The sequence below is a fragment of the Amblyomma maculatum genome, chromosome 2 (assembly GCF_055883805.1).
Source record: "Amblyomma maculatum isolate TAMU_Amacu chromosome 2, ASM5588380v1, whole genome shotgun sequence".
In the NCBI taxonomy this organism is placed as follows: Eukaryota; Metazoa; Arthropoda; class Arachnida; order Ixodida; family Ixodidae; genus Amblyomma; species Amblyomma maculatum.
Window position 1 is genome coordinate 124,521,789 of NC_139345.1, and position 12,835 is coordinate 124,534,623.

Sequence of the window (12,835 nt, forward strand, 5' to 3'; positions counted from 1 at the left end):
GTTAAACATAATTTCTTATTATTTTCTTGCGATATTATCTTATTCGCAAGTACAGTTGAACCAAGAAGCTTGCCCGGTTCCGGGATCTCTGTGCTGGTCATCTCCAGCAGAAGCTATCCGCGAAGACGCATGCGCTTGAAAGCGGAACGAAAAATATTGTCGCGCATTCTTGGGAAGGGCTTGGTGCAAACAATGCATAAGCCGCCAACGTGCGACGGACACCTGCTTCCTTTCACACCTGCTTTGCAAAAGAAAATTACTCTTACTATTCTAATCAGACTCGGAGCGTACCTATACGCGGTGATGTGTTACTGCTTCGCACTCTTGATCAATCAGCATTTGATGAACGCATAAAAAACTGTTAGCTCCAATTTCATTTTTTATGACCAGAAATACTTAGACTAATCAATTTCTGTAGGAAGGTTTTATTTCTTTTTGCTCATAATGGGGGGGGGGGGGGGGCATCTGGTCTTAAGGTATACGAACAAATATCCATGAATATTCAGAAAGCACCACAAATTCATTCTTAAGGCACGATTGCACTGTACAGCCCCATAATTCGGGTTAGTTTTGAGCGGATGGCTGTATTTTTGACGTTTTCAGAGCGGCCGCCGGGTCAGAGGCAGCGCGCTCTCGACTGTGAGCTGGCGGGTGTGACGTCACATCTACCCTCAGCAACATCATGAACCCGTGATCTCGCCGCCGCCGCCCCCGCACCTGAAGTTGGTTGACCGGCTACACGCAGTCCCCCGCGTCGCGCCGTGCACAATGCTGCGAAGTGCGGAATGCTGCACACGAGGGAGGGCGAGGGGACGCGTACGGAGGGCGCGTATTGCGGACAGTTCTTTGCGCGGTGGGAGGGAATGATGAATTGTGCGCAGGAACACGAGCAGCAAAAAAAAAAAAAAAAGAAGCACGTCAATCCCTGCGCTTTGTGGGTGCCACGGGGGAAAGGAAAAATGAACAGGTGCGACCGGCCGCGATGGGGTTGCTGTGACGTGATATCCGGTTTTGCCAGAGCTTTCACAGGAGAACGCTAGGTGAGGCGATTTAAGAAATATTCATTAAAATACTTTCCGCTTATTTCTGTTCGTAAAGTGAATTGTTGTGGTCACGCCCAATGCAATAAGTACCATCTGCACTGGAAATCTTGGCGGTAATTTTTTTTTATTCAGTTCAGTTCAGTTGTTCAGTCGTGTCCGACTCTTCGTGACCCTATGGGCCATGTCACGCCATGCTTCCCGGTCTCTCATTATCTTCCTAACATCACATAACTTCATCTGCAGCGCCTTGAGGATGCCATCTAACCATCGCGTTCGCTGCCTACCCCTTCTCCGGCGACCTCCAACCTTTCCCAGCATCAAATATTTCTCCAGCGACTCCTCTCTTCTCATCAGATGACCAAAGTAGCTGAGCTTTAACTTTAGAATTTGACCCAACAATGAGCAGTCAGGGTTTATGGTCGACAATATCGACTGATTCGGTCTTCTGGCAGTCCAAGGAACTCTGAGGAGTCTACGCCAGCACCACAATTCAAACTCGTCAATTCTTTGGCGGTCAACCTTCTTCACAGTCCAACTGTCGCATCAATACATCACAACTGGAAAGACCATAGCACGAGTTATACGGATCACTACGCAGTCAAGGCTAACCATGGCTCTCTTTCCTACAAGCAGGCGTCTGCTAATTTCATGGCTGAGGTCTCCTTCCGGAGTAATCTTGGAGCCCAAGAAGAGAAAATGTCAGAGCTTCCACTTCTTGTCCCTTGACGCTCCAGGACTTGATAGGGCAAGACGGCATGATCTTTGTCTTTTTAATGTTCAGTTTAAGCCCAAACTTCTCACTCTCTTCTTGTACGCGCAAAAGAAGTCTCTTGAGTTCCACTTCACTTTCTGCCATTAAAGTGGTACCATCCGCATATCTAAGGTTGCTGATACGTTTTCCAGCAATCTTTACTCCAGCTGAAGACTCGTCTAGACCGGCCTTCCTCATGATGCACTCTGCACATAGGTTAAATAGGCAGGCGACAGTATGAAGCCTTGTCTCACTCCTTTCTCAATCGGAAACCAATCAGTAAACCCATGCCCAGTTCTAACTGTGGCCTCTTGCCCTTCATACAGGTTCCTGAGGAGACAGATGAGGTGAATTGGAACTCCCATCTTTTAGAGAGCTTGCCACAATCTGCTGTGATCTACGCAGTCAAACGTTTTCGCATAATCAATAAAGCAGAAGTAGATGGGTTTCTGGAACTCTTGCTTTTTTCATGATCCAGCGAAGGTGGGCAATCTGGTCTCTAGTTCCTCTGCCCTTGCGAAACCCAGCTGGCACGTCCGGAAGCTCACGATCCACATACTGCTGCAGCCTACCTTGGAGGATTTTCAACATCACCTTGCTAGCATGCGAAATAAGCGCGATAGTGCGGTAGTTGGAACAATCTTTGGCACTGCCTTTCTTTGGAATGGGGATGTAAACTGACCTCCTCCAATCCTGTGGCCACTGCAGGGTTGTCCAAATTTGCTGACATAATGTATACAGAACGTTAACAGCTGTTGAGGTTTTGAAGCAACTCAGCTGGAATGCCATCGATTCCGCTAGCTTTGTCCTTAGCAAGGCTGGCTAAGGCCCATTCAGCTTCACTCTTCAGGATGCCCTGCTCGAGATCGGTAATCACAACCGTCTTATGTTGGGTTTGCACATCCGGGTCCTTCTTGTACAGTTCTTCTGTGTATTCCTGCCGCCACTTCTTTATCTCTGAGGCTTCAGTGAGGTCCCTGCCTCGTTTGGCCTTGATCAGACCCATCTTAGCACAGAAGCTTCCTTTGATATCTTTGATTGTCTTATACAGAGCTCTTGTGTTCCTCAATTGGTTGTTGTCCTCAACTGCTTGGCACTGTATGTTGAGGAAGGCATTCTTATCTCTTGTTGTTATTTTCTGAGAATCCGAATTGGGAGAACCTTGTATCTTTCTCTTTCCCCCATAACTTTTGCCATCCTTCTTTCCTCAGCTATTTGCAAAGCCTCTTCAGATAACCAGTTTGCTTTCTTGCATTTGTTTTACTTTGGAACTACCTTAGTAGCAACTTCTTGTATTATATCACGAACATCACTCCACGTCTCTTCAAGCTCTCTGTCTTCTAGATCTAATTCTTGAAATCGATTCCTCACTTCCACAGCATATTCTGATGGAGTTTTATCCAAATCATACCTGAAAGGTCTTCTAGTTTTCTGTGTTTTCCTCAATCGAAGCTTAAAGTTGGCAACAAGAAGCTGATGATCGGTGCCAAAATCGGCCCCGGGCCTTGTTTTTACTGCTTGTATAGCGCTTCTCCATCTCTGCCGGCAAAGAATATAGTCGATCTGATTCCAGTACAGACCGTCCGGTGAAGTCCATGTGTACAGGCGCCTCTTGTGCTGTTGAAAATGGGTATTCGCTATGGTCAGGTTGTTTTCTTGACAAAACTCTACTAGCCTCTGCCCAGCTTCATTTTGCTCACCAAGACCGAACTTGCCTGTAATTCTGGATATTTCTTCACTCCCCACCTTAGCATTCCGGTCTCCTATGAGAAAAAGGACGTCTGATGATGGAGTGCGGTCTAAAATGCATTGCAACTAGTTCCGCATAAAATCTCTCAACGTCACCTTCTTCAGCAGTAGTGGTTAGCGCATAGATTTGGATAACTGTTATGTTGAAAGGGTGACTTTGGATCCAAAGTGAAATCATTCGGTCGTTTTTGAGATTGTATCCTAGCACTGCTTTGCCCATTCTTCTGTTTATTATGAGAGCGACCCAATTCCTTCTCTTGGATTATTGCCCACAATAAAAGACATAATGGTCACCGGAATTAAATTCTCCCATTCCGGTCCACTTGAGCTCGCTGATACCCAATATATCAATGTTCAATCTGTCCATTTCTCGCTTGACGACATCCAGTTTACCTTGCGTCGTAGAGCTTACTCTCCATGTTGCTATGTGGTATATCTCCTTGCAACATCGGACTTTCAGGTCGCTTCCCGACACATCCACAACTGAGCGTCCTTTTGGCTTTAGCCCAGCCGCTTCATTCGTCCTGGAGCTACTAGGAATCGCCCTTTGTTTATCCCCACTAACACGTGGGACACCTTCCAACCTGGGGGGCTCATCTTCTGGCGCCATATCATTAATACTATTGTGACTGTCCATAGGGTTTTCTTGGCAGGAAATACTGGAGTGGGTTGCCATTACCTTCTCCAGTGAAGCACATTTTGTCAGAACTCTCTGCCGTGACCTCTCTATCTTGGGTTTGCTTTGAGTTTCACTACCATTTGTAATTACGCTGTCCATTCCTCCGGCGACTGAATACAATAACTTCAATATCATCAGCGTCGATGTCGTAGCGAAGCATGGAGAGAAAGAAAAAAGCATTTAGATACGTGGAAGCTGTGTGCAGCGGTAGCAGTTAATGCGTTATATAAGCTAGTCATACTTCACTACAGCTTATAACAGTCCGGCCTTTTTTTATAGGCCAGCCCTTTTTCTCTTCTTTAAAGCATAACAGGCGTCCAATGCCCTTTAGCTGTCGAGCTGTCTCAGTGTATCTCCTTTCCATTAAACTACGCAATAATTATTTCTCCATGGATCTCTTCACGCGTTTCATGGCCGTAAATTCCGTTGCTGCATGCGAAATTTGCCATGTGCCTGAAAGAAATTACGTCAACGTCTCCGGCATTATGTTCCCACTAATTGTCTGTGGTTGCACAACGTTCATATGGCTCGCTCTTGAGCCGGAAAGCGCTCCACTTTTCGCATTAGCGGAAATACAGCAGGAATGTAACCTGCCACATGTTTATTAAATTCGCACGGGTATAACTTTAATATGCAGCGTAAGAGGCCATTTTTGTGCAAGAAAAGAGCTTTCCTTGATGCTTACTGTACTACGAGTTTCCCATATCTCGATGATTGTTCCATGTTGTGCTGGCTCATAACGCGAAAACGCGAAACGTATCTCTGGTAGTGTGGCAATAAACTTAGAAACTTCGCTACAAAAGAAAATTATTAAGCATATTTAACCTGCCCTGCAAGGTTGTGGCAGGTAGACTGCTGCTGAGATCTTCCTGACGGAGCTATGACACACGATAACTACGCGTGGGGAGCCGCGCTAACAGTATGTTTGTTTTGATTTTCTCTGTTTCCACAGATGCCATATCTATTACAAGGACGACATCTACATTGTTGAAATACAGGTGTTCATCATCAGATAGATTCCCAGAGTTATCGATCGCGGGAGAGGCTGAAGGAGATATCAGGTCGTGCTTTTTCAGATGGCATCTGGAACTGCCCACCTTTCAGTCCCTTGCCCTGCTCTTGGACAATACCGGCGCCGCCTTTCGGACATTTCACCAGCGACCTATACAGATGCTGCTTCCCCTACATCACCACTGGGCCTTCCAGTGAGCCTGACACCGTTCACAACTTGCTCACCCGATCTTACTCAAACCTCTGGGCCACATGCGTGTGCTTTTTATTACTGAATAAAGAAATCTCGTTCACAATAAATATTTCTGGTCTTGCTTTTTTAGTGCATTTTCCCAATGAGTTGCACAAACAGCTCTATGCATGTGAAGGGCTCCAAGCAACCAATTGGCAAAAAAAAACATGAAATGAATATATAAATTCCTGCACTAACATGATACATGCCAGTAGGTAGGCTTGGCTTACAAATATTGCGATGCCAATGAATTTGAGAGCATGAAAATATTGAGAAGCCAGTGAAGAACATCCTGTTTCAAATATTGGGATAGCCGGCAAATACGATTGGGTCGCCAATATAGAACAGGCAGTGAATATATATATATATATATATATATATATATATATATATATATATATTGTAGGGGTGTGTTTATTCAGATGGATATAGCCGCTCAGGAGGAACTCGCAGCGGAGCGTCAGGCGTGGCGAACCAGCAAGGCAGCGACCAACTTCTTCGTCCTCGAGCGCGCCAGCACGCGATGCATGGCAGTGGCTATGAAGACGAAAATTAACACACTACATTCCCCCCCCCCCCCCCCCCCCCCCCCCGGGGTAGAGAAGGAGCCATCCTGGCGACTTATGGAGCCGACAGAACCGACGGATCGTAGTATGGCTTGATTCGGTTGACATGAACTGTTTCGTGTCCACGGCGACGCAAGTCCGCAGAGGGCGTAACAGGCTCAACTACGTAGTTGACAGGAGATGTTTGTTGGAGGACTCGGTATGGACCATGATATCGAGCAAGAAGCTTCTTTGAAAGGCCGGTGGTTGTGGCAGGGACCCAGAGCCATACCAGGCAGTTAGGTGCATATGTAGAAGGCTCGCCGGTGTCGTGGTGGTGTTTTTGTTGCCACTGGTTTTCTGTTGTAAGCGAACGGGCGAGTTGACGGCAGTCTTCTGCGTACTGGGCGGCATCCGAGAGTGGCGTCGATTCAGAGGCGGTAGGGAAAGAGCGCGTCCATTGTACAGGTTGGCTCGCGTCCGTAAAGAAGAAAGAAGGGAGAGAATTCAGTGGTGGTCTGTGTCGCAGTATTGTACGCGTAGGTTACGAAGGGAAGAACTTGGTCCCAGTTGGAATGAGCGTCGTTGACGTACATGGCCAGCATGTCACTCAGAGTACGATAGAAGCGCTCGGTCAGGCCATTCGTCTGAGGGTGGTAAAAAGTTGCGGTGCGGTGAATGATGCGGCATTCTTTCAGTAGTGCCTCAAGAGTTTCGGACAAGAAAACGCGTCCGCGGTCACTGAGCAGTTCCTTCGGAGTCCCGTGGCGAAGAATCAAGTTGTTGAGAAGGAACAAAGCGACGTCTCTTGCGGAGGCAGAGGGTGACGGTGATGTTTCAGTGTAGCGAGTAAGATGGTCTACTGCCACGATAATCCACCGGTTTCCAGTGGAAGTAGTAGGAAGAGGGCCATAGAGATCTATGCCAACGCGGTCAAACGGACGAGCAGGGCAGGGTAACGGCTGCAACGAAACAGGGGACTTCTGTAGAGTTTTTCGGCGTTGGCAAGATTCGCAAGCGCGCACAAAATGTCGTACAAAGCTGTACATTCCACGCCAATAAAATCGCAGACGTAGGCGCGTGTAGGTTTTCAATACGCCACCGTGGGCACACTGTGGGTTACCATGGTACGCAGCACAAATGTCGGCGCGGAGATGACGCAGGATGACTAGAAGCCACTTCTGTCCATCAAGCAAATAATTGCGGCGATAGAGAAGACCGTCACAAATGGAGAAGTGGTGGTCTTGCCGGACGAGCGCCTTGGATGAATGACCGTGAGTAGGACTTGAAAGAAAATGCATAAGTGCACTGATCCACGGGTCATTTTGCTGCTCGGTAACCATGTCGACAGTGGAAAGAGTCGACAAATCGTAAGAACAGACGTGCTCAGGCGCGGTATCACTAGGCAATGGCGAGCGGGAAAGAGCATCCGCGTCCGTATGGTTCAGACCTGATCGATAAATGACATGGATGTCATACTCCTGGGGACGGAGAGCCCAGCGAGCAAGGCGACCGGATGGGTCTTTCAGAGAGGTCAGCCAGCACAAAGCGTGGTGATCGGTCACAACATAAAACGGTCCGGTCGGCCATACATATAGGGACGAAATTTTCCGATGGCCCAAATAATGGCCAAACATTCCCTTTCTGTGACTGAATAATTGGACTCTGCTTTCGTCAATGTTCGGCTGGCGTATGCCACAACATACTCGCTCTAACCAGACTTATAATGGGTAAGGACGGCACCAAGCCCAATACCGCTGGCGTCAGTGTGAATCTCCGTAGGCGCAGTCGGATCAAAGTGGCGTAGAATGGGAGGCGAAACCAAAAGGCAGCATAAAGTGTCGAAGGCTTTATCGCAGGCCGGAGTCTAGGCTGAAAGGTCGGAGCTGCCGGCAAGGAGCTGGGTCAGAGGAGCGATGATAGAGGCGAAGTTCAAGATGAAACGTCGAAAGTAGGAGCAGAGGCCGATAAAGCTCCGGAGCTGCTTCAGGGAGGTTGGCTTCGGAAACTCTGCAACTGTGCGAAGTTTGGTGGGGTCGGGAAGAATGCCGTCCTTAGAAACTACGTGGCCTAAAATTGTAAGTTTTCGAGCGGCAAATTGTGGCACTTCTTCAAATTCAACTGAAGCCCAGCGCCGGCGAGACACGTGAGGACATCCTTTAGGCGGAGAAGGTGAGAAGAAAATTCGGTAAAAAAAACTACGATGTCGTCCAGATAACAAAGACAGGTCTGCCACTTGAGTCCACGAAGAACAGTGTCCATCAGGCGCTCGAAAGTAGCCGGGGCATTGCAAAGGCCAAAGGGCATAACGTTGAACTCGTATAAGCCATCAGGTGTTATAAAGGTAGTTTTCGAGCGGTCATCGTCAGCCATCGACACCTGCCAGTAGCCCGAGCGCAAATCCAAAGAGGAGAAATACTCGGCTCCCGGTAAACAGTCCAAGGCGTCGTCGATTCGTGGCAGAGGATAGACGTCTTTGCGCGTGATCTTGTTTAGCCTACGGTAATCGACGCAAAACCGGATGGAACCATCTTTCTTGGTGACCAAAACAACCGGAGAAGCCCATGGGCTGTTTGATGGCTGTATGACGCCCCGGCGAAGCATATCGTCCACGTTATCAGCAATGACTTGGCGCGCAGAGGCCGACACGCGGTAAGGACGCTGTCGTAAAGGTGCGTTTGTACCAGTGTCGGTTGTGTGCGTAACGACAGACGTGCGACCCAGGGCAGTGTGAGGAAGGTCGAAGGCAGAAGTGAAGCTCTGTAGAAGGGCAGAGAGTTGATTGCGTTGCGCGGGTGGAAGATCTGCGTCAATAGCTTGTTGAAGAACATCGGGTAGTGTCGAAGCGGTCGCTATATCGCAAGAGCTGAGAACATTAACGTCTAATGAAGTAGAGTATTTACACGCGCAGGATCAAGTTATTCAATACGACCGAGACATTCGCCGCGTAGCAGAATGGATGGGCACGAAAATGGATCCGATACATACATTGCACTAAGACCTTCTTCGAACTTGAGAACAGCAAATGGAAGCAGGAGGCACGGATGGCGTGAAGCGGCATCGGACGGTGTGAAAAAGACAGTCGAAGTAGTAACACTTTCACAGGAGAGTGGAACGAGGGCATCAGAAAATGGAGGAATGTCTGTGTCATTGGCGACAAGGAGTTTTACAGACCGGGTAGGGACGTCACACAAGACAGTATCACACACAGGAAAAAAGCCAACTTCCGCGCGGGCGCAGTCAATAACGGCACGATGAGTAGAAAGGAAATCGTAGCCCAGGATGATGTCGTGTGAGCAGTGAGCCAGTACAATAAACTCGATGGTGTATAAGACGTCTTCGATGAGAACACGGGCCGTGCACGCTGCTGAGGGATGAATGCGCTGGGATGAGCGGTGCGAAGCGAAAAGTTGGGTAGTGCGGTGGTCACCTTGCGAAGACAACGGCAAAGAGATTCACTGATGACGGACACGGCAGCACCCGTGTCAACAAGAGCGAGTATTGCGACACCGTCGACGAACACTTGTATTACGTTAGCGGGAGAAGACGGAGGACTTGAAGAGTTCGAACCAAGCGCAGTTCTTGCCCCGGGAACTGCGACTGTTAGTTTCCCTCAACAGCACCGGTAGAACGTCGGGGAAGCGGTGATGGTGAACGGCGACGAGGGGAAGATGATCGGCGAGAGGTATACGTTTGATTGTCCCGAGGAACGAAGTTGGAACCGGGTTGAGTTTTCGGCGAGGGATGGTCGGCGTCGTACGAGTAGTTCCAGGGGTCAGGGCGAGAAGGTGGAAGGCGTTGGCGGCAAAGACGGGCTACATGGCCCGGCAGCCCGCAAGAGTAGCAGATTGGCCGGTTGTCTGCGGTGCGCCAAGGGTTCGTAGGGCGTTGGCGTACCCTTGGAATAGGAACATGGAACGCCGACCCAGGCAAAGGCGAAGAATGGTTGGAAGGGGCGGCCTGGTAGGAAACAGGTGCGGTTGGCATTAGCGGCCTGGCTATACCTTGGGCGTACGTCAATGGTGCCATTACTTGCGCCTGTACAGGGCTGGGCGGCAGCACGGGGCTAGGCGGGAGCACGGGGCTAGGCGGAAGGACGTCAGCGATATTATCTTGCACGACACGCCGTATTGTAGGGGCCAAGGATGGAGCCACGTTAGGAACAAGGCGACCAGTGTCTTGTAATTGTTGAGGGACCAGGGATAGCTGGCGGGCGACTTCTTCGCGAACGAAGGCTTTTATCTGTTGAATCAAAGGGCTGTCCTCTGATGAAGTAGAACCACCCAGTGCTAGTGTAGAAATGGTGTCGTCTCTAACACCGGACCGCCGGGTAGAAGCGCGCTGCTGTCGAAGCTCGTCGTAGCTCTTGAAAAGTTTAATCACGTCACTGACGGAGGCAGGATGTTTCACCCAAATCATCTGACACGCGTCCTCGGAGATACCTTTAAAGATGTGTCCGATCTTAGCCGCTTCGGACATTAGTGGATCGACACGTTTGCACAGGTCAACGATGTCCTCTATGTAACTTGTGAATGACTCTTCGGCATGCCGAGCGCGCTCACGCAAGCGTTGTTCTGCTCGGAGCTTGCGAACTGCAGGACGGCCAAACACTTCCTCAAAATTCTTCTTAAATGGAGACCAAGATGGCAGGTGTGCCTCATAGTTGCGAAACCAGAGGTTCGCCACGTCGGTCAGGTAAAAAATTACGTTACTTAGCTTGATAGTGTCGTCCTATCTGTTATAACTGTTGACACGTTCATACGCCGACAACCCGTCGTCGACGTCTTGGTCAGCCGTGCCACTGAAGAGGCATGGATCACGCTGCCGTAGAACGCCAGAACACAGTATCGTGGTTGGTATGGGCGCCGATGTCGAGGTGGTCTCGTCTGGCACGGTGGAAGCAGAGGTCAATGTGCGGCTTCTTAGTTCCAGGGTGGAGGGGAACGTACCCAGCAGCACCTGCACCAATTGTAGGGGTGTGTTTATTCAAACAGATATAGCCGCTCAAGAGGAACTCGCAGCGGAGCGACAGGTTGTTGTTGTTGTTGTCCAAATAACTTATGGCACATACCCACAGAGGGGGATCGGCCAAGAATTGGGTAGCAAAGAATAATTTTTTTTTAAATATACTTGCATAAGAAAAAAGATGATTTGAGGGATAGAGGAAAGGAAACAAAACGGGAAATAAGTGAAATATAAATCAAAAGTGGTAATACTCACGGGAGATTGACACTACAATTGTAGAACTAGTGATGTTTAAATATTTAGCAAGGCGAACGATTTGAGTCCAGTAAAAAATTTTGCATGGTGGTAAAAACAGACCTGTGACTGTGCCCAAGGATGGTGGAGCCAAATGATAACAATGTCGGGCTGCTTAAACTAAGGCCAAGCTGTTGCAATGGCCTTTCCATCAACTGTTTTCTCAGCGTAGTAAAACGGCGGCAAAACAATAAAAAGTGATCTAATGTTTCTTGTTCACCGCAAAATGCGCAGACGGGAGACAGTGCCAAACCAGACCTGTAAAGATAGAAATTTAAACGTGGGATACGGCATCGCAGCCTTGTTAGTGAAATCTCAAGTTGCCGTGAATGACATAATTTTCTATTCCAAGAATAATTTAGATGCAGGTAGTCATCAGATCTTAAAAGATGTCCATTTTTCATATTTAATAGGACGTTTCTTCGAGACCTCGCTGCGGTGATGTACGCGGTCGCCGGGAGGATAGATAATACGGGGCCATTAAGAGACTCTTTTGCCAAATTGGCAGCATATTCATGTAAAGTCACATTGCTGTGGCCTGGTACCCATACCATATGTACAATTTTCAAATGCCTAGGGATCAGGGAGACAAAGGTTTTTACTATTGCAGAATCCACCGACGAAGAGAGAGATGAACACAAGGATATAGAGTCGGAAATTACAGCCACTTTAGAAAATGAGGAGTCTAATTTCCGTAAAGCGAGTACCACCGCCAGAAACTCCGCTTCAAAAATTGGGGTGAAGTCCGGAAGCCGGACAGAAAAAGACCAGTCTAAATGTGGACAATATATACCCACACCCACCTTTTCATTACTTTGAGATGCGTCAGTAGCTACAACTAAATTAGCAGAAAGGCTTCTTAAATGATCTTCTAATAATCCGTTTAGAATAACGGATGATAAGTTTTTAGCATTATTCGAGAATATGTCGTCAAAGACAATTTGGATAGATGAACCGATGGTTTGTATGGGTAGAATATTAGGAAGAGAAGCACTTAAAGGGTCCAGCAAATTTTTGACCATAACAACCTGCGGGGTGTGAAATTTAGGCCAATGGACACCGAAAAAGGAGGTCGGTTGACAGCAAAAAATAGACATAGATCGGTGAAACTCTGATTCATATATCCTTAAGTACGTCTGGACGGTTAGAATTTGTAATCTATATATCAAGGGTGGAATCCGGGCTTCAAGGTAGAGCACATTGTTGGCAACAAATTTTGTAAGTCCAAGACGCAACCGAAGCGCTTCTCGCTCCAAGAGAACAAGCGGTCGAATTTTATAAGCTGCTGATCCTGAAAACAGGACTGAACCGAACTCTAAAATTGGACGCACATAGATAACATAGATCATTAAAAGGACATCTCTCCTCATTCCAGACCTGGGACGACTAATTCGGCGCAACATGCCCACGGCCCGAGCCCCTTTCGTAGCAATATCGTTAATGTGGGGCTGCCATGAAAGATTATCATCATAAGTGACCCCTAAATACTTTAGTGATTTGACCTGTGGTATTATTTGCTGCTGATACATTACAGACAGACTTACAGGATCTTTTATATTGAATACG